Genomic DNA, 24,018 nt, shown 5'->3' on the forward strand with positions numbered 1-24,018 from the left:
AATGATCCCATACTTCAAAAATTTGCTTCCATGGAAATCACCCAAGAACCCAAAAAATTCACTTCCAAAGAAATTACCCCCGAAGACAAAAATTTCTTTTCCAACGAAATCTACTGAGAACACAAATATTCGCTTCCAAAGATATCATCCCAGAGCACAAAAAATTCGCTTCCAATGAAATCACCCTAGAACACAAAAATTCCCTTTCAAAGAAATCACCTGAGAACACAAAAAATTCGCTTCCAACGAAATCACCCCAGAACACAAAAATTCGCTTCCAACGAAATCTCCTGAGAACACAAATATTCGCTTCCAACGAAATCACCCCAGAGTACAAAAAATTGGCTTCCAACAAAATGCCTCCATTGAACAGAAAACACGCTTCCAACGAAATCACCCGAGAACAGAAAAAATTCGGTTCCAACAAAATTACCCCAGAACACAAAAAATTCGCTTCCAATGAAATCACCCCCGAAAACAAAAAATTCGCTTCCAACGAAATGACTCCAGAGCACAGAAAACATGCTTCCAACAAAATGACCCCATACTTCAAAAATATGCTTCCATCGAAATCACCCAAGAACACAAAAAATTCTCTTCTAACGATATTACCCCAGAAGACAAAAAATTCTTTTCCAACGAAATGTCCTGAGAACACAAATATTCGCTTCCAAAAATATCATCCCAGAGCACAAAAAATTCGAATCCAATGAAATCACCCTAGAACACAAAAATTCCCTTTCAAAGAAATCACCCAAGAACACAAAAAATTTGCTTCCAACGAAATCACCCCAGAACACAAAAAATTCTCTTCCAAAGAAATGACTCCAGACTACAGAAAACTCGCTTCCAACTAAATGACTCCCTACTTCAAAAATTTGCTTCCATCGAAAAAACCGGAGAACACAAAAAATTCTCTTCCAACGATATTACCACAGAAGACAAAAAATTCTTTTCCAACGAAATCTCCTGATAACACAAATACTAGCTTCCAAAGATATCATCCCAGCGCACAAAAACTTCGCTTCCAAAGAAATCACCCTAGAACACAAAAATTCCCATTCAAGGAAATAACCCGAGAACACAAAAATTCCCTTTCAATGAAATCACTCGAGAACACCAAAAATTCGCTTGCAACGAAAACTCCTGAGAACACAAATATTCGCTTCCAACGAAATCACCCCAGAGTACAAAAAATTCGCTTCCAACGAAATGACTCCAGAGCACAGAAAACACGCTTCCAACGAAATGACCCGAGAACACAGAAAATTCACTTCTATTGAAATCACCACAGAAGACAAAAAATTTGCTTCCAAACAAATCACCCCAGAGCACAAAAAAGTTACTTCCAACGAAATCACCCTAGAACATAAAAAATTTGCTTCCAACGAAATCACCCCAGAACACAAAAAATTTGCTTCCAAAGAAATGACTCCCGAGCACAGAAAACTCGCTTCCAACGAAATGACTCCCTACTTCAAAAATTTGCTTATATCGAAAAAAAGCGGAGAACACAAAAAATTCTCTTCCAACGATATTACCCCAGAAGACAAAAAATTCTTTTCCAACGAAATCTCCTGATAACACAAATACTTGCTTCCAAAGATATCATCCCAGCGCAAAAAAACTTCGCTTCCAAAGAAATCACCCTAGAAAACAAAAATTCCCTTTCAAGGAAATCACCTGAGAACACAAAAAATTCGCTTCCATCGAAATCACCCCAGAACACAAAAAATTTGCTTCCAATGAATTTATCCCAGAACACAAAAAATTCCCTTTCAACGATATCACCCGAGAACACAAAAAATTCCCTTCCAACGAAATCACCGCAGAACACAAAAAATTTGCTTGCAACGAAATCTCCTGAGAACACAAATATTTGCTTCCAACAAAATCACCTCAGAGCACAAAAAATTCGCTTCCAAAGAAATGACTCCAGAGCAACGAAAACATGCTTCCAACGAAAAGACACCCTACTTCAAAATTTGCTTCCATCGAAAATACCGGAGAACACAAAAAATTCTCTTCCAACGATATTACCGCAGAAGACAAAAAATTCTTTTCCAACGAAATCTCCTGAAAACACAAATATTCGTTTCCAAAGATATCATCCCAGAGCACAAAAAAATTCGCTTCCAACAAAATCACCCGATGACACAAAAAATTCACGTCCAACGAAATTATCACAGAACAGAAAAATTTGCTTTGATCGAAATCACCCCATAATACAAAAAATTTGCTTCCAACCAAATCATGCTAGAACACAAAAAATTAGCTTTTTCAACGAAATCACCCGAGAACACAAAAAATTCACTTGCAATGAAATCACCCGAGAGCACAAAAAATTCCCTTGAAAGGAAATGACTCCAGAGCACAGAAAACACGCTTCCAACGAAATGACCCCCTACTTCAAAAATTTGTTTCCATCGAAATCACCTGAGAACACAAAAATTCACTTCCAACGAAATCACCTCAGAACACAAAAAATTCGCTTGCAACGAAATCTCCTGAGAACACAAATATTCGCTTCCAGCGAAATCACACCAGAGCACAAAAACTTCGCATCCAACGAAATGACTCCAGTGCACAGAAAACACGCTTGCAACGAAATGACCCCCTACTTCAAAAATTTGCTTCCAATGAATAAACCGGAGAACACAACGAAATTTTCTGAGAACACAAATATTCGCTTCCAACGAAATCACCACAGAACAAAAAAATTCGCTTGCAAAGAAATTTTCTGAGAACACAAATATTCGCTTCCAACGAAATTACCCCAGAACACAAAAAATTTGCTTGCAACGAAATTTTCTGAGAACACAAATATTTGCTTCCATCGAAATCACCAGAGAAAACAAAAAATTCGCTTCCAACGAGATTACCCCAGAAGACAAAAAATTCTTTTCCAATGAAATCTCCTGAGAACACAAATATTCGCTTCCAACAAAATCACGCCAGAGCACAAAAAATTCGCTTCCAACGAAATGACTCCAGAGCACAGAAAACATGCTTCCAATGAAATGACCCCCTAATTAAAAAATTTGCTTCCATCGGAAAACGAAGAACACAAAAAATTCTCTTCCAACGATATTACCCCAGAAGACAAAAATTCTATTCCAACAAAATCTCCTGAGAACACAAATATTCGCTTCCAAAGATATCATCCCAGAGCAAAAAATTCACTTCCAACGAAATCACCATAGAACACAAAAATTCCCTTTCAATGAAATCACACGAGAACACAAAAAATTTGCTTCCAACGAAATCAACCCAGAACACAAAAAATTCGCTTCCAACGAAATGACTCCAGAGCACAGAAAACACGCTTCCAACGAAATGACCCCCTACTTCAAAATGTGCTTCCATCAAAAAAACCGGTGAACACAAAAAATTCTATTCCAAAGATATTACCCCAGAATAAATAAAATTCTTTGCCAACGAAATCTCCTGAGTACACAAATATTTGCTTTCAAAGATATCATCCCAGATACAAAAATTCGCTTCCAACAAAATTACCCTAGAACAAAAAAATTCCCTTTCAACGAAATCACCCGAGAACACAAAAAATTCGCTTTCAACGAAATCACCCCAGAGCACAAAAAATTCGCTTCCAACGAAATGACTCTAGAGCACAGAAAGCACGCTTCCAATGAAATGACCCAAGAACACAAAAAATTCGCCTCCAACGAAATCAACCCAGAGCACAAAAAATTCACTTCCAACGAAATGACTCCAGAGCACAGAAAACACGCTTCCAACGAAATGACTGCCTACTTCAAAAATTTACTTCCATCGAAAAAACCGGAGAACAGAAAAAATTCGCTTCCAACGAAATCTTCTGAGAACACAAATGTTCGCTTCCAACGAAATCTCCCCAGAACACAAAATATTTGATTCCATCGAAATGACTCCAGAGCACAGAAAACACGCTTCAAACAAAATGATACCATACTTCAAAATTTTTTTCCGTTGAAATCACCCGAAAACACAAAAAATTCGCTTCCAAAGAAATGACTCCAGGACAGAGAAAACTCGCTTCGAACGAAATGACCCCTTACTTCAAAAATTTGCTTCCATTGAAGAAACCGGAGAACACAAAAAATTCTCTTCCAATGATATTACCCCAGAAGAGAAAAAATTCTTTTCCAACGAAATCTCCTGAAAACACAAATATTCGCTTCCAAAGATATCATCCCTGATCACAAAAAAATTCGCTTCCAACGAAATCATCCCAGAACACCAAAAATTCCCTTTCAACGAAATCACCTCAGAACACAAAAAATTCGCTTCCAACGATATCAACCCAGAGCACAAAAAATTCGCTTCCAACGAAATGACTCCAGAGCTCTGAAAACATGCTTCCAACGAAATGACCTCCTACTTCAAAACTTTGCTTCCATCGAAAAGTCCTGAGAGCACAAAAATTTCTATTCCATCGAAATTACCCCAGAACACAAAAAATTCGCTTCCAACGAAATCTCCTGAGAACAAAAACATTCGCTTCCAAAGAAAACATCCCACAGCACAAAAAATTAGCTTCCAATGAAATGACTCCCTACTTCAAAAATTTGCTTCCATCGAAAAGTCCTGAGAGCACAACAATTTCTATTCCATCGAAATTACCCCAGAACACAAAAAATTCGCTTCCAACGAAATTACCACACAATAGAAAAAAATTTCCTTCCATCGAAATCACCCCAGAACACAAAAAATTCGCTTCCAAGGAAATCATGCTAGAACACAAAAAATCAGTTTTCAACGAAATCACCCAAGAAAACAAAAAATTCACTTCCAACGAAATCACCTCAGAACACAAAAAATTCACCTCCAACCAAATGACTCCAGAGCACAGAAAACATGCTTCCAATGAAATGACCCCCTACTTCAAAAATTTGCTTCCATCGAGAAGACTGGAGAACACAAAAAATTCTCTTCCAACGATAGTACCCCAGAAGACAAAAAATTCTTTTCCAACGAAATCTCCTGATAACACAAATACTTGCTTCCAAAGATATCATCCCAGCGCACAAAAACTTCGCTTCCAAAGAAATCATCCTAGAACACAAAAATTCCCTTTCAAGGAAATCACCCGAGAACACAAAAAATTCGCTTCCAACGAAATCACCTCAGAAAACAAAAATTCCCTTTCAAAGAAATCACCCGAGAACAAAAAAAATTCGCTTCCAACGAAATGACTCCAGAACACAGAAAACACGCTTCCAACGAAATGACCCCCTACTTCAAAAATTTGTTTCTATCGTAAAACCGGAGAACACAAAAAACTCTTTTCCACAGAAATCTCCTGAGAACACAAATATTCGCTTCCAAAGATATCATCCCAGAGCACAAAAAATTCCCTTCCAACGAAATCACCCTAGAACACAAAAATTCCCTTTCAAAGAAATCGCCAGAGAACACAAAAAATTCGCTTCCAACGAAATCACCCCAGAGCACAAAAAATTCGCTTCCAACAAAATGACTCCAGAGCACAGAAAACACGCTTCCAACGAAATGACCCCCTACTTCAAAAAATTGCTTCCATCGAAAAAACCAGACAACTCAAAAAATTCTCTTCCAACGATATTACCCCAGAAGACAAAAATTCTTTTCCCAAGAAATCTCCTGAGAACACAAATATTCACTTCCAAAGATATCATTCCAGAGCACAAAAAATTCCCTTTCAACGAAATCTCCCGAGAACACAAAAAATTCACGTCCAACGAAATTACCACAGAACAGAAAAAATTTCCTTCCTTCGAAATTACCCCAGGACACAAAAAATTTGCTTCCAACGAAATCATGCTAGAACACAAAAAATTAGTTTTCAACGAAATCACCCCAGAACAGAAAAAATTCGCTTGGAACGAAATCTCCTGAGAACAAAAATATTCGCTTCCAACGAAATCACCACAGAGCACAAAAAATTTGCTTCCAACGAAATGACTCCAGAGCACAGAAAACATGCTTCCAACGAAATGACCCCATACTTCAAAAATTTACTTCCATCGAAAAGTCCGGAGAACACAAAATATTCTCTTCCAACGATATTACCCCATAACACAAAAAATTCATTTCCAACGAAATCTCCTGAGAACACAAATGTTTGCTTCCAAAAATCATCCCAGAGCAGAAAAAAATTCACTTCCAACAAAATCACCCTAGAACATAAAAAATTCCCATTCAAAGAATTCTCCTGAGAACACAAAAAATTCACGTCCAAAGAAATTACCACAGAACAGAAAAAAATTCCTTCCTTCGAAATCACCACAGAACACAAAAATTCGCTTCCAACGAAATCATGCTAGAACACAAAAAATTATTTTTCAACGAAATCACCCGAGAACACAAAAAATTCGCTTCCAACGAAATGACTCCAGAGCACAGAAAACATGCTTCCAACAAAATGAAACCGTACTTCAAAAATTTGCTTCCATAGAAATCACCCGAGAACACAAAAAATTCGCTTCCAACGAAATGAACCCAGAAGACAAAAAAATCGCTTGCAACGAAATCTCCTGAGAAGACAAATATTCGCTTCCAACGAAATCACCCCAGAGCACAAAAAAATTTGCTTCCAACGAAATGAACCACTTCTTCAAAAATTTGCTTCCATCAAAAAAAAGGAGAACACAAAAAATTCTCTTCCAACGATATTACCCCAGAAGACAAAAAAGTTTTTCCAACGAAATCTCCTGAGAACAAATATGTTCGCATTCAAAGATATCATCCCAGAGCACGAATAATTTAATTCCCACGAAATCACCCTAGAACAAAAAAATTCCCTTTCAAAAAAATCACCTGAGAACACAAAAAATTTGCTTCCAACGAAATGACTCCAGAGCACAGAAAACATGCCTCCAACGAAATGATCCCATACTTCAAAAATTTGCTTCCATGGAAATCACCCAAGAACCCAAAAAATTCACTTCCAAAGAAATTACCCCCGAAGACAAAAATTTCTTTTCCAACGAAATCTACTGAGAACACAAATATTCGCTTCCAAAGATATCATCCCAGAGCACAAAAAATTCGCTTCCAATGAAATCACCCTAGAACACAAAAATTCCCTTTCAAAGAAATCACCTGAGAACACAAAAAATTCGCTTCCAACGAAATCACCCCAGAACACAAAAATTCGCTTCCAACGAAATCTCCTGAGAACACAAATATTCGCTTCCAACGAAATCACCCCAGAGTACAAAAAATTGGCTTCCAACAAAATGCCTCCATTGAACAGAAAACACGCTTCCAACGAAATCACCCGAGAACAGAAAAAATTCGGTTCCAACAAAATTATCCCAGAACACAAAAAATTCGCTTCCAATGAAATCACCCCCGAAAACAAAAAATTCGCTTCCAACGAAATGACTCCAGAGCACAGAAAACATGCTTCCAACAAAATGACCCCATACTTCAAAAATATGCTTCCATCGAAATCACCCAAGAACACAAAAAATTCTCTTCTAACGATATTACCCCAGAAGACAAAAAATTCTTTTCCAACGAAATGTCCTGAGAACACAAATATTCGCTTCCAAAAATATCATCCCAGAGCACAAAAAATTCGAATCCAATGAAATCACCCTAGAACACAAAAATTCCCTTTCAAAGAAATCACCCAAGAACACAAAAAATTTGCTTCCAACGAAATCACCCCAGAACACAAAAAATTCTCTTCCAAAGAAATGACTCCAGACTACAGAAAACTCGCTTCCAACTAAATGACTCCCTACTTCAAAAATTTGCTTCCATCGAAAAAACCGGAGAACACAAAAAATTCTCTTCCAACGATATTACCACAGAAGACAAAAAATTCTTTTCCAACGAAATCTCCTGATAACACAAATACTAGCTTCCAAAGATATCATCCCAGCGCACAAAAACTTCGCTTCCAAAGAAATCACCCTAGAACACAAAAATTCCCATTCAAGGAAATAACCCGAGAACACAAAAATTCCCTTTCAATGAAATCACTCGAGAACACCAAAAATTCGCTTGCAACGAAAACTCCTGAGAACACAAATATTCGCTTCCAACGAAATCACCCCAGAGTACAAAAAATTCGCTTCCAACGAAATGACTCCAGAGCACAGAAAACACGCTTCCAACGAAATGACCCGAGAACACAGAAAATTCACTTCTATTGAAATCACCACAGAAGACAAAAAATTTGCTTCCAAACAAATCACCCCAGAGCACAAAAAAGTTACTTCCAACGAAATCACCCTAGAACATAAAAAATTTGCTTCCAACGAAATCACCCCAGAACACAAAAAATTTGCTTCCAAAGAAATGACTCCCGAGCACAGAAAACTCGCTTCCAACGAAATGACTCCCTACTTCAAAAATTTGCTTATATCGAAAAAAAGCGGAGAACACAAAAAATTCTCTTCCAACGATATTACCCCAGAAGACAAAAAATTCTTTTCCAACGAAATCTCCTGATAACACAAATACTTGCTTCCAAAGATATCATCCCAGCGCAAAAAAACTTCGCTTCCAAAGAAATCACCCTAGAAAACAAAAATTCCCTTTCAAGGAAATCACCTGAGAACACAAAAAATTCGCTTCCATCGAAATCACCCCAGAACACAAAAAATTTGCTTCCAATGAATTTATCCCAGAACACAAAAAATTCCCTTTCAACGATATCACCCGAGAACACAAAAAATTCCCTTCCAACGAAATCACCGCAGAACACAAAAAATTTGCTTGCAACGAAATCTCCTGAGAACACAAATATTTGCTTCCAACAAAATCACCTCAGAGCACAAAAAATTCGCTTCCAAAGAAATGACTCCAGAGCAACGAAAACATGCTTCCAACGAAAAGACACCCTACTTCAAAATTTGCTTATATCGAAAATACCGGAGAACACAAAAAATTCTCTTCCAACGATATTACCGCAGAAGACAAAAAATTCTTTTCCAACGAAATCTCCTGAGAACACAAATATTCGCTTCCAACGAAATCACACCAAAGCACAAAAAATTCGCATCCAACGAAATGACTCCAGAGCACAGAAAACACGCTTGCAACGAAATGACCCCCTACTTCAAAAATTTGCTTCCATCAAAAAAACCGGAGAACACAAAAAATTCTCTTCCAACGATATTACCCCAGAAGACAAAAAATTCTTTTCCAACGAAATCTCCTGAAAACACAAATATTCGTTTCCAAAGATATCATCCCAGAGCACAAAAAAATTCGCTTCCAACAAAATCACCCGATGACACAAAAAATTCACGTCCAACGAAATTATCACAGAACAGAAAAATTTGCTTTGATCGAAATCACCCCATAATACAAAAAATTTGCTTCCAACCAAATCATGCTAGAACACAAAAAATTAGCTTTTTCAACGAAATCACCCGAGAACACAAAAAATTCACTTGCAATGAAATCACCCGAGAGCACAAAAAATTCCCTTGAAAGGAAATGACTCCAGAGCACAGAAAACACGCTTCCAACGAAATGACCCCCTACTTCAAAAATTTGTTTCCATCGAAATCACCTGAGAACACAAAAATTCACTTCCAACGAAATCACCTCAGAACACAAAAAATTCGCTTGCAACGAAATCTCCTGAGAACACAAATATTCGCTTCCAGCGAAATCACACCAGAGCACAAAAACTTCGCATCCAACGAAATGACTCCAGTGCACAGAAAACACGCTTGCAACGAAATGACCCCCTACTTCAAAAATTTGCTTCCAATGAATAAACCGGAGAACACAACGAAATTTTCTGAGAACACAAATATTCGCTTCCAACGAAATCACCACAGAACAAAAAAATTCGCTTGCAAAGAAATTTTCTGAGAACACAAATATTCGCTTCCAACGAAATTACCCCAGAACACAAAAAATTTGCTTGCAACGAAATTTTCTGAGAACACAAATATTTGCTTCCATCGAAATCACCAGAGAAAACAAAAAATTCGCTTCCAACGAGATTACCCCAGAAGACAAAAAATTCTTTTCCAATGAAATCTCCTGAGAACACAAATATTCGCTTCCAACAAAATCACGCCAGAGCACAAAAAATTCGCTTCCAACGAAATGACTCCAGAGCACAGAAAACATGCTTCCAATGAAATGACCCCCTAATTAAAAAATTTGCTTCCATCGGAAAACGAAGAACACAAAAAATTCTCTTCCAACGATATTACCCCAGAAGACAAAAATTCTATTCCAACAAAATCTCCTGAGAACACAAATATTCGCTTCCAAAGATATCATCCCAGAGCAAAAAATTCACTTCCAACGAAATCACCATAGAACACAAAAATTCCCTTTCAATGAAATCACACGAGAACACAAAAAATTTGCTTCCAACGAAATCAACCCAGAACACAAAAAATTCGCTTCCAACGAAATGACTCCAGAGCACAGAAAACACGCTTCCAACGAAATGACCCCCTACTTCAAAATGTGCTTCCATCAAAAAAACCGGTGAACACAAAAAATTCTATTCCAAAGATATTACCCCAGAATAAATAAAATTCTTTGCCAACGAAATCTCCTGAGTACACAAATATTTGCTTTCAAAGATATCATCCCAGATACAAAAATTCGCTTCCAACAAAATTACCCTAGAACAAAAAAATTCCCTTTCAACGAAATCACCCGAGAACACAAAAAATTCGCTTTCAACGAAATCACCCCAGAGCACAAAAAATTCGCTTCCAACGAAATGACTCTAGAGCACAGAAAGCACGCTTCCAATGAAATGACCCAAGAACACAAAAAATTCGCCTCCAACGAAATCAACCCAGAGCACAAAAAATTCACTTCCAACGAAATGACTCCAGAGCACAGAAAACACGCTTCCAACGAAATGACTGCCTACTTCAAAAATTTACTTCCATCGAAAAAACCGGAGAACAGAAAAAATTCGCTTCCAACGAAATCTTCTGAGAACACAAATGTTCGCTTCCAACGAAATCTCCCCAGAACACAAAATATTTGATTCCATCGAAATGACTCCAGAGCACAGAAAACACGCTTCAAACAAAATGATACCATACTTCAAAATTTTTTTCCGTTGAAATCACCCGAAAACACAAAAAATTCGCTTCCAAAGAAATGACTCCAGGACAGAGAAAACTCGCTTCGAACGAAATGACCCCTTACTTCAAAAATTTGCTTCCATTGAAGAAACCGGAGAACACAAAAAATTCTCTTCCAATGATATTACCCCAGAAGAGAAAAAATTCTTTTCCAACGAAATCTCCTGAAAACACAAATATTCGCTTCCAAAGATATCATCCCTGATCACAAAAAAATTCGCTTCCAACGAAATCATCCCAGAACACCAAAAATTCCCTTTCAACGAAATCACCTCAGAACACAAAAAATTTGCTTCCAACGATATCAACCCAGAGCACAAAAAATTCGCTTCCAACGAAATGACTCCAGAGCTCTGAAAACATGCTTCCAACGAAATGACCTCCTACTTCAAAACTTTGCTTCCATCGAAAAGTCCTGAGAGCACAAAAATTTCTATTCCATCGAAATTACCCCAGAACACAAAAAATTCGCTTCCAACGAAATCTCCTGAGAACAAAAACATTCGCTTCCAAAGAAAACATCCCACAGCACAAAAAATTAGCTTCCAATGAAATGACTCCCTACTTCAAAAATTTGCTTCCATCGAAAAGTCCTGAGAGCACAACAATTTCTATTCCATCGAAATTACCCCAGAACACAAAAAATTCGCTTCCAACGAAATTACCACACAATAGAAAAAAATTTCCTTCCATCGAAATCACCCCAGAACACAAAAAATTCGCTTCCAAGGAAATCATGCTAGAACACAAAAAATCAGTTTTCAACGAAATCACCCAAGAAAACAAAAAATTCACTTCCAACGAAATCACCTCAGAACACAAAAAATTCACCTCCAACCAAATGACTCCAGAGCACAGAAAACATGCTTCCAACGAAATGACCCCCTACTTCAAAAATTTGCTTCCATCGAGAAGACTGGAGAACACAAAAAATTCTCTTCCAACGATAGTACCCCAGAAGACAAAAAATTCTTTTCCAACGAAATCTCCTGATAACACAAATACTTGCTTCCAAAGATATCATCCCAGCGCACAAAAACTTCGCTTCCAAAGAAATCATCCTAGAACACAAAAATTCCCTTTCAAGGAAATCACCCGAGAACACAAAAAATTCGCTTCCAACGAAATCACCTCAGAAAACAAAAATTCCCTTTCAAAGAAATCACCCGAGAACAAAAAAAATTCGCTTCCAACGAAATGACTCCAGAACACAGAAAACACGCTTCCAACGAAATGACCCCCTACTTCAAAAATTTGTTTCTATCGTAAAACCGGAGAACACAAAAAACTCTTTTCCACAGAAATCTCCTGAGAACACAAATATTCGCTTCCAAAGATATCATCCCAGAGCACAAAAAATTCCCTTCCAACGAAATCACCCTAGAACACAAAAATTCCCTTTCAAAGAAATCGCCAGAGAACACAAAAAATTCGCTTCCAACGAAATCACCCCAGAGCACAAAAAATTCGCTTCCAACAAAATGACTCCAGAGCACAGAAAACACGCTTGCAACGAAATGACCCCCTACTTCAAAAATTTGCTTCCAATGAATAAACCGGAGAACACAACGAAATTTTCTGAGAACACAAATATTCGCTTCCAACGAAATCACCACAGAACAAAAAAATTCGCTTGCAAAGAAATTTTCTGAGAACACAAATATTCGCTTCCAACGAAATTACCCCAGAACACAAAAAATTTGCTTGCAACGAAATTTTCTGAGAACACAAATATTTGCTTCCATCGAAATCACCAGAGAACACAAAAAATTCGCTTCCAACGAGATTACCCCAGAAGACAAAAAATTCTTTTCCAATGAAATCTCCTGAGAACACAAATATTCGCTTCCAAAGAAATCATCCCAGAGCACAAAAAAATTCGCTTCCAACGAAAGCACCCGATAACACAAAAAATTCACGTCCAACGAAATTATCACAGAACAGAAAAAAATTTGCTTCCATCGAAATCACCCCAGAATAAAAAAAATTTGCTTCCAACGAAATCACGCTAGAACACAAAAAATTAGCTTTTTCAACGAAATCACCCAAAAACACAAAATTTCCTTTCAAAGAAATCACGTGAGAACACAAAAAATTCGCTTCCAATGAAATCACCCCAGAACACAAAAAATTCACTTGCAATGAAATCTCCTGAGAACACAAAAATTCGCTTCCAACGAAATCGTCCCAGAGCACAAAAAATTTGCTTCCAACGAAATTACCCTAGAACACAAAAATTCCCTTTCAATGAAATCACCCAAGAACACAAAAAATTCGCTTCCAACGAAAACACCATAGAACAAAAAAAAAATCGCTTCCATCGAAATCACCACAGAAGACAAAAAATTCTCTTCCAATGATAATACCCCAGAAGACAAAAACTTCTTTTCAAAGGAAATCTCGTGAGAACACAAATATTCGCTTCCAAAGATATCATCCCAGAGCACAAAAAATTCCCTTCGAACGAAATCACCCATGAGCACGAAAAATTCGCTTCCAAAGAAATGACTCCAGAGCACAGAAAACATGCTTCCAATGATATGACCCCATACTTCAAAAATTTGCTTCCATCGAAATCACCCCTGAACACAAAAAATTCGCTGCCAACGAAATCACCCTAGAACACAAAACATTCCCTTTCAACGAAATCACCCGAGAACACAAAAAATAGCTTCCAACGAAATGACTCCAGAGCACAGAAAATTCGCTTCCAACGAATTCACCATAGAACACAAAAAATTTCCTTTCAACAAAATCACCTGAGAACACAAAAAATCACGTCCAACGAAATTACCACAGAACAGAAAAATTTTGCTTCCATCAAAATCACCCGAGAACACAAAAAATTCTCTTCCAAAGAAATCACGCTAGAACCCAAAAAATTAGCGTTCAATGAAATCACCCCTGAGCACAAAAAATTCTCTTCCAACGAAATGACTCCAGAGCACATAAAACACGAATCCAACGAAATGACCCCCTACTTAAAAAATTTGCTTCCATCGAAAAACCGGAGAACATAAAAAATTCGCTTTCAAAGAAATTACCCCAGAACACAAAAAATTCACTTGCAACGAAATTTTCTGAGAACACAAATATTCGCTTCCAACGAAATCACCCCAGAACAAAAAAATTCGCTTGCAACGAAATTTTCTGAGAACACAAATATTCACTTCCAACGAAATTACCCCAGAACACAAAAAATTCGCTTGCAACGAAATTTTCTGAGAACACAAATATTTGCTTCCGACGAAATCACCCCAGAACACAAAAAATTCGCTTCCAACGAAATTACTCCAGAGCACAGAAAACATGCTTTCAACAAAATGATCTCATACTTCAAATATTTGCTTCCATCGAAATCACCAGAGAACACAAAAAATTCGCTTCCAACGAAATGACTCCAGAGCACAGAAAACACGCTTCAAACGAAATGACCCCCTACTTAAAAAATTTGCTTCCATCGAAAAAACCAGAGAACACAAAAATACGCTTCCAACGAAATTACCCCAGAACACAAAAAATTCGCTTGCAACGAAATCTCCTGAGAAAACAAATATTCGCTTCCAAAGAAATCACCCCAGAGCACAAAAAATTCGCTTTCAACGAAATCTTCTGAGGACACATATATTCGCTTCCAACGAAAACACCCGATAACACAAAAAATTCACATCCAACGAAATTATCACAGAACAGAAAAAAATTTGCTTCCATCGAAATCACCCCAGAATAAAAAAAATTTGCTTCCAACGAAATCACGCTACAACACAAAAAATTAGCTTTTTCAAATAAATCACCCGAAAACACAAAATTTCCTTTCAAAGAAATCACCAGAGAACACAAAAAATTCGCTTCCAATGAAATCAACCCAGAACACAAAAAATTCGCTTGCAATGAAATCTCCTGAGAACACAAATATTCGCTTCCAACGAAATCGTCCCAGAGCACAAAAAATTCGCTTCCAATGAAATTACCCTAGAACGCAAAAATTCCCTTTCAATGAAATCACCCGAGAACACAAAAAAATCGCTTCCTACGAAATCACCCCAGAGCACAAAATATTCACTTCCAACGAAAGGACTCCAGAGCACAGAAAACACGATTCCAACGAAATGTCCCCCTATTTCATATATTTGCTTCCATCGAAATCACCTGAGAACACAAAAATTTCGCTTCCAATGAAATTACCCCAGAAGACAAAAATTTCTTTTCCAATGAAACCTCCTGAGAACACAAATATTCGCATCCAACGAACTCACCCCAGAGCACAAAAAATTCGCTTCCAAAGAAATCACCCTAGAATAAAAAAATTCGCTTTCAACGATATCACCTGAGAACACAAAAAATTCGCTTTCAAAGAAATTACCCCAGAACACAAAAAATTCGCGTGCAACGAAATCTTCTGAGAACACATATAATCGCTTCCAACGAAATCACCCCAGAACACAAAAAATTCGCTTCCAATGAAATGACTCCAGAGCACAGAAAACACGCTTCCAATGAAATGACCCCCTATTTCAATAATTTGCTTCCATTGAAAAAACCGGAGAACACAAAAAATTCGCTTCCAACGAATTTAACCCAGAACACAAAAAATAGGCTTCAAACGAAATGACTCCAGAGCACAGAAAACGAGCTTCCAACGAAATGATCCCATACTTCAAAAATTTGCTTCCATTGAAATCACCCGAGAACACAAAAAATTCCCTTCCAACGAAAGGACTCCAGAGCACAGAAAACACGATTCCAACGAAATGACCCAATATTTAAAATATTTGTTTCCATCGAAATCACCCGAGAACACAAAAAATTCGCTTCCAACGAAATTACCCCAGAACACAAAAAATTCGCTTGCAACGAAATCTCCTGAGAACACAAATATTCGCTTCCAGCGAAATCACACCAAAGCACAAAAAATTCGCATCCAAAGAAATGACTCCAGAGCACAGAAAACACGCTTGCAACGAAATGACCCCTTAATTCAAAAATTTGCTTCCATCGAATAAACCAGAGAACACAAAAAATTCTCTTCCAACGAGATTACCCAAGAAGACAAAAAATTCTTTTCCAACGAAATCTCCTGAGAACACAAATATTCACTTCCAAAGAAATCATCCCAGAGCACAAAAAAATTCGCTTCCAACGAAAGCACCCCAGAGCACGAAAAATTCGCTTCCAAAGAAATGACTCCAGAGCACAGAAAACACGCTTCCAACGATATGACCCCATACTTCAAAAATTTGCTTCCATCGAAATCACCCGAGAACACAAAAAATTCGCTTCCAACGAAATTACCCCAGAACACAAAAAATCGCTTCCAACGAAATCTCCTGGGAACAGAAATATTCGCGTCCAAAGAAATCATCCCAGAGCACAAAAAATTCGCTTCCAAAGAAATCATCAAAGAACACAAAAAATTCCCTTTCAACGAAATCACCCGAGAACACAAAAAATTCACGTCCAACGAAATTACCACAGAACAGAGAATATTTGCTTCCATCGAAATCACCCCAGAACACAAAAATTCTCTTCCAAAGAAAACACGCTAGAACACAAAAAAATTAGCTTTCAATGAAATCACCCCAGAGCACAAAAAATTCCCTTCCAACGAAATGACTCCAGAGCACATAAAACACGATTCCAACGAAATGACCCCCTACTTCAAAAATTTGCTTCCATCGAAAAAAACGGAGAACATAAAAAATTCTCTTCCAAAGATATTTCCTCAGAAGACAAAAAATTCTTTTCCAACGAAATCTCCTGAGAACACAAATATTCGCTTCCAAAGATATCATCCCAGAGCACAAAAAATTCGCTTCCAAAGAAATCACCCCAGAGCACAAAAAATTCCCTTCCAACGAAATGACTCCAGAGCACAGAAAACACTATTCCAACGAAATGACCCCCTACTTCAAAAATTTTCTTCCATTGAAAAACCAGAGAACATAAAAAATTCGCTTCCAACAAAATTTCCCCAGAACACAAAAAATTCGCTTGCAACGAAATTTTCTGAGAACAAAAATATTCGCTTCCAACGAAATCTCCCCAGAACACAAAAAATTTGCTTCCAACGAAATTACTCCAGAGCACAGAAAACACGCTTTCCACGAAATGACCCAATATTTCAAAAATGTGCTTCCATCGAAATCACCCAGGAACACAAATAATTCGCTTCCAACAAAATTACCCCAGAACACAAAAAAATTCGCTTCCAACGAAATCTCCTGAAAACACAAATATTCGCTTCCAAACAAATCATCCCAGAGTAAAAAAATATTCGCTTCCAACAAAATCACCCTCTAACACAAAAAATTCCCTTTCAAAGAAATCACCTGAGAACACAAACGATTCACATCCAACAAAATTACCATAGAACAGAAAAAATTTGCTTCCATCGAAATCACCCAGGAACACAAAAAATTCGCTTCCAAGGAAATCATGCTAGAACACAAAAAATCAGTTTTCAACGAAATCACCCAAGAACACAAAAAATTCGCTTCCAACGAAATCACTCCAGAGCACGAAAAAATTTGCTTCCAAAGTAATCAACCCAGAACACAAAAAATTCTCTTCCAACCAAGTGACTCCAGAGCACAGAAAACACGCTTCCAACAAAATGAACCCCTACATCAAAAATTTGCTTCAATCAAAAAAACCGGAGAACATAAAAAATTCTATTCCAACGATATTACCCCAGAAGACAAAAAATTCTTTTCCAAAGAAATCTCCTGAGAACACAAATATTCGCTTCCAAAGATATCATCCCAGAGCACAAAAAATTCGCTTCCAACGAAATCACCCTAGAACATAAAAAATTGGCTTCCGTCGAAATAACCACAGAAGACAAAAAATTCCCTTCTAACCAAATCACCCCAGAGCACAAAAAATTCGCTTCCAACGAAATCACCCTAGAACATAAAAAATTCGCTTTCAACGAAATCACCCGAGAATAGAAAAAATTCGCTTCCTACGAAATCACCCCAGAGCACAAAATATTCACTTCCAACGAAAGGACTCCAGAGCACAGAAAACACGATTCCAACAAAATGTCCCCCTATTTCATATATTTGCTTCCATCGAAATCACCTGAGAACACAAAAATTTCGCTTCCAATGAAATTACCCCAGAAGACAAAAATTTCTTTTCCAATGAAACCTCCTGAGAACACAAATATTCGCATCCAATGAACTCACCCCAGAGCACAAAAAATTCGCTTCCAAAGAAATCACCCTAGAATAAAAAAATTCGCTTTCAACGATATCACCTGAGAACACAAAAAATTCTCTTCCAAAGAAATTACCCCAGAACACAAAAAATTCGCGTGCAACGAAATCTTCTGAGAACACATATAATCGCTTCCAACGAAATCACCCCAGAACACAAAAAATTCGCTTCCAATGAAATGACTCCAGAGCACAGAAAACACGCTTCCAATGAAATGACCCCCTATTTCAATAATTTGCTTCCATTGAAAAAACCGGAGAACACAAAAAATTCGCTTCCAACGAATTTAACCCAGAACACAAAAAATAGGCTTCAAACGAAATGACTCCAGAGCACAGAAAACGAGCTTCCAACGAAATGATCCCATACTTCAAAAATTTGCTTCCATTGAAATCACCCGAGAACACAAAAAATTCCCTTCCAACGAAAGGACTCCAGAGCACAGAAAACACGATTCCAACGAAATGACCCAATATTTAAAATATTTGTTTCCATCGAAATCACCCGAGAACACAAAAAATTCGCTTCCAACGAAATTACCCCAGAACACAAAAAATTCGCTTGCAACGAAATCTCCTGAGAACACAAATATTCGCTTCCAGCGAAATCACACCAAAGCACAAAAAATTCGCATCCAAAGAAATGACTCCAGAGCACAGAAAACACGCTTGCAACGAAATGACCCCTTAATTCAAAAATTTGCTTCCATCGAATAAACCAGAGAACACAAAAAATTCTCTTCCAACGAGATTACCCAAGAAGACAAAAAATTCTTTTCCAACGAAATCTCCTGAGAACACAAATATTCACTTCCAAAGAAATCATCCCAGAGCACAAAAAAATTCGCTTCCAACGAAAGCACCCCAGAGCACGAAAAATTCGCTTCCAAAGAAATGACTCCAGAGCACAGAAAACACGCTTCCAACGATATGACCCCATACTTCAAAAATTTGCTTCCATCGAAATCACCCGAGAACACAAAAAATTCGCTTCCAACGAAATTACCCCAGAACACAAAAAATCGCTTCCAACGAAATCTCCTGGGAACAGAAATATTCGCGTCCAAAGAAATCATCCCAGAGCACAAAAAATTCGCTTCCAACGAAATCACCCCAGAGCACAAAAAATTCCCTTCCAATGAAATGACTCCAGAGCACAGAAAACACGCTTCCAACGAAATGACACCCTCCTTCAAAAATTTGCTTCCACCAATAAAACCAGAGAAAACAAAAAATTCACGTCCAACAAAATTACCACAGAACAGAAAAAATTTGCTTCCATAGAAATCACCACAGAACACAAAAAATTCTCTTCCAATGAAATCTCCTGAGAACACAAATAGTCGCTTCCAAAGAAATCATCCCAGAGCCCAAACAAGTTCGCTTACAACGAAATCACCCCAGAGCGCAAAAAATTACCTTCCAACGAAATGACTCCAAAGCACAGAAACCACGATTATAACGAAATGACCCCCTACTTCAAAAATTTGCTTACATCAAAAAAACTGGAGAACACAAAAAATTCACTTCCATCGAAGTCACCCCAGAACACAGAAAATTCTCTTCCAACGAAATCACCCTCGAAAACAAAAACTTCCCTTTCAACGAAATCACCCGAGAACACAAAAAATTTGCTTCAAACGAAATTACCCCTGAACACAAGAAATTCGCTTCCAACGAAATCACCCCAAAGCACATAAAATAGCTTCCAACGAAATGTCCCCATACTTCAAAAATTTGCTTCCATCGAAATCACCTGAGAACACAAAATAATTCGCTTCCAACGAAATTACCCCAGATCACAAAACATTCGCTTCCAAAGAAATCACCCCTGAACACAAAAAATTTTGCTTCCAACGGTATGACCCCCTACTTCAAAAATTTGCTTCCATCAAAAAAACCAGAGAACACAAAAAAATTCGCTTCCAACGAAATTACCCCAGAACACAAAAAATTCGCTTCCAACAAAATCTCCTGAGGACACAAATATTCGCTTCCAAAGAAATCACCCCAGAGCACAAAAAATCCGCATCCAATGAAATCACCCTAAAGCAAAAAAAAATTCACTTTCAACGAAATCACCTGAGACCAAAAAAATTCACGTCCAACGAAATTACCCCAGAATAGAAAAAATTTACTTCCAACCAAATCAACCCAGAGCACAAAAAATTCCCTTCCAACAAAATCACCCGAGAACAAAAATATTGGCTTCTAAAGAAATTACCCAAGAACGGAAAAAAATTGCTTCCAACGAAATCACCCCAGAGCACAAAAAATTCCCTTCCAATAAATCACCTGAGAACAAAAATATTGGCTTCCCACAAAATTACCCCAGAACGGAAAAAATTTCCTTCCATCGAAATCACCGCAGAACACAAAAAATTCGCTTCCAACGAAATGACTCCAGAGCACAGAAAAGACGCTTCCAATGAAATCACCCCAGAACACAAAAAATTTGCTTCCAACGAAATCAACCCAGAACACAAAAAATTCGCTTCCAACGAAATCACCCTAGAACACAAAACATTCCCTTTCAACGAAATCACCCAAAAACACAAAAAATTCGCTTCCAACGAAATGACTCCAGAGCACAGAAAACACACTTCGAACGAAATGATACCATACTTCAAAAATTTGCTTCCATCGAAATCACCCGAGAACACAAAAAATTCGCTTCCAACGAAATTTCCCCAGAACACAAAAACTTCGCCTGCAACGAAATCACCCCAGAACACAAACAATTTGCTTCCAACCAAATGACTCCAGAGCACAGAAAACAGGCTTCCAACGAAATGACCACAGAACACAAAAAATTCCCTTTTAACAAAATCACCCGAGAAAACAAAAAATTCGCTTCCAACGAAATGACTCCAGAGCACAGAAAACACGCTGCCAACGAAATGACCCCCTACTTCAAATATTTGCTTCCATTGAAAAAACCAGAGAACACAAAAAATTCGCTTCCAATGAAATTACCTTAGAACACAAAAAATTCGCTTCCAACGAAATCGCCCCAGAACACAAAAAAATCGCTTCCAAGGAAATGACTCCAGAGCACAAAAAATTCACTTTCAACGAAATCACCCAAGAGCACAAAAAATTCACTTCCAACGAAATCACCCCTGAGCACCAAAAATTTGCTTCCAACGAAATGACTCCAGAGCACAGAAAACGAGCTTCCAACGAAATGACCCCATATTTCAAAAATTTGCTTCCATTGAAATCACCGGAGAACACAAAAAATCGCTTTCAACGAAATTACCCCAGACACAAAATATTCGCTTCCAACGAAATCTCCTGAGAACACAAATATTCGCTTCGAAAGAAATCATCCCAGAGCACAAAAAAATTCGCTTCCAAGGAAATCACCCTAGAACACTAATAATTCCCTTTCAAAGAAATCACACGACAACACAAAAAATTCACCTCCAACGAAATTACCAGAGAACAGAAAAAGTTTGCTTCCATCGAAATCACGGCAGAACACCAAAAATTCGCTTCCAACGAAATCACCCAGGAACACAAAAAATTCGCTCCAACGAAATGACTCCAGAGCACAGGAAACCCGCTTCGAACGAAATGATACCATACTTCAAAAATTTGCTTCCATCGAAATCACCTGAAAACACAAAAAATTCGCTTCCAAAGAAATTACCCCCGAACACAAAAATTCGCTTTCATCGAAATCACCACAGAACACAAAAAATTCGCTTCCAACAAAATCACCCTAGAACACAAAAAATTCCCTTTCAACGAAATCACACGAGAACAGAAAAAATTCACTTCCAACGAAATCAGCCCAAAGCACAAAAAATTCCCTTTCAACGAAATTACTCCAGAGCACAGAAAACAAGCTTCCAACGAAATGACCACCTACTTCAAAAATTTGCTTCCATCAATAAAACAGGAGAACACAAAAAATTCGCTTGCAACGAAATCGTCTGAGAACACAAATATTCGCTTCCAACGGAATGACTCCAGAGCACAGAAAACACGCTTCGAACGAAATGATACCATACTTCAAAAATTGGCTTCAATCAAAAAAACTGGAGAAAACAAAAAATTCTCTTCCAACGATATTACCCCAGAAGAGAAAATATTTGCTTCCAACGAAATCTCCTGAGAACACAAATATTCACTTCGAAAGAAACCATCACAGAGCACAAAAAAATTAGCTTCCAACGAAATCACCCTAGAACACAATAAATTCGCTTCCAACGAAATCACCCTAGAACAGAAAAACTCCCTTTAAACGAAATCACCCTAGAACACAAAAAATTCGCTCCAACGAAATGACTGCAGAGCACAGAAAACACGCTTCGAACGAATTGATACCATACTTCAAAAATTTGCTTCCATCGATATCACCCGAGAACAAAAAAATTCGCTTCCAACGAAATTACCCCAGAACACAAAAAATTCGCTTCCAACGAAATCACCCAGAACAGAAAAAAATTGGCTTCCAACGAAATCACCCCAGAGCACAAAAAATTCGCTTCCATCGAAATGACTCCAGAGCACAGAAAACATGCTTCCAACTAAATGACCCCAGAACACTAAAAATTCGCGGACAAAGAAATGACCACAGAACACAAAAAATTCCCTTTCAACGAAATCACCCGAGAACACAAAAAATTCACTTCCAACGAAATCACCACAGAGTACCAAAAATTTGCTTCCAACAAAATGACTCCAGAATACAGAAAACATGCTTCCAACGAAATGACACACTATTTCAAAATTTGCTTCCATCGAAAAGACCGGAGAACAGAAAAAATTCTCTTCCAACGATATTACCCCAGAAGACAAAAAATTCTTTTCCAACGAAAACTCCTGAGAACACAAATATTCGCTTCCAAAGATATCATCCCAGAGCACAAAAAATTCCGTTTCAACGAAATCACCCGAGAACACAAAAATATCGCTTCCAATGAAATCACCCGAGAGCACAAAAAAATTCGCTTCCAACGAAATGACTCCAGAGCACAGAAAACAATTTACCAATGAAATGACCCGAGAACACAAAAAATTCACTTCCAAAGAAATCACCCTAGAACATAAAAAATTGGCTTCCATTAAAATAACCACAGAAGACAAAAAATTCCCTTCCAATAAATCACCTGAGAACAAAAAAATTCACGTCCAACGAAATTACCCCAGAATAGAAAAAATTTGCTTCCAACGAAATCACCCCAGAGCACAAAAAATTCCCTTCCAATAAATCACCTGAGAACAAAAATATTGGCTTCCCACAAAATTACCCCAGAATGGAAAAAATTTCCTTCCATTGAAATCACCGCAGAACACAAAAAATTTGCTTCCAACGAAAAGACTCCAGAGCACAGAAAACACGCTTCCAACGAAATCACCCCAGAACACAAAAAATTTGCTTCCAATGAAATCAACCCAGAACACAAAAAATTTGCTTCCAAAGAAATGACTCCAGAGCACAGAAAACACGCTTCCAAAGAAATGACCCCAGAACACAAAAAATTCCCTTTCAACGAAATCACCACAGAACACAAAAAATTTGCTTCCAAAGAAATTACCCCAGAACACAAAATATTCGCTTCCAGTGAAATCACCCCAGATCTCAAAAACTTCATTTCCAAAGAAATCACAGCAGAACAGAGAAAAATTCGCTTCTAACAAAATGACTCCAAAAGACATAAAACCCGCTTCCAAGAATATTACCCCAGAAAACAAAAAATTCACTTTCAACAATA

Source organism: Meriones unguiculatus, chromosome 5 (genome assembly GCF_030254825.1).
Source record: "Meriones unguiculatus strain TT.TT164.6M chromosome 5, Bangor_MerUng_6.1, whole genome shotgun sequence".
NCBI classification, from domain to species: Eukaryota; Metazoa; Chordata; class Mammalia; order Rodentia; family Muridae; genus Meriones; species Meriones unguiculatus.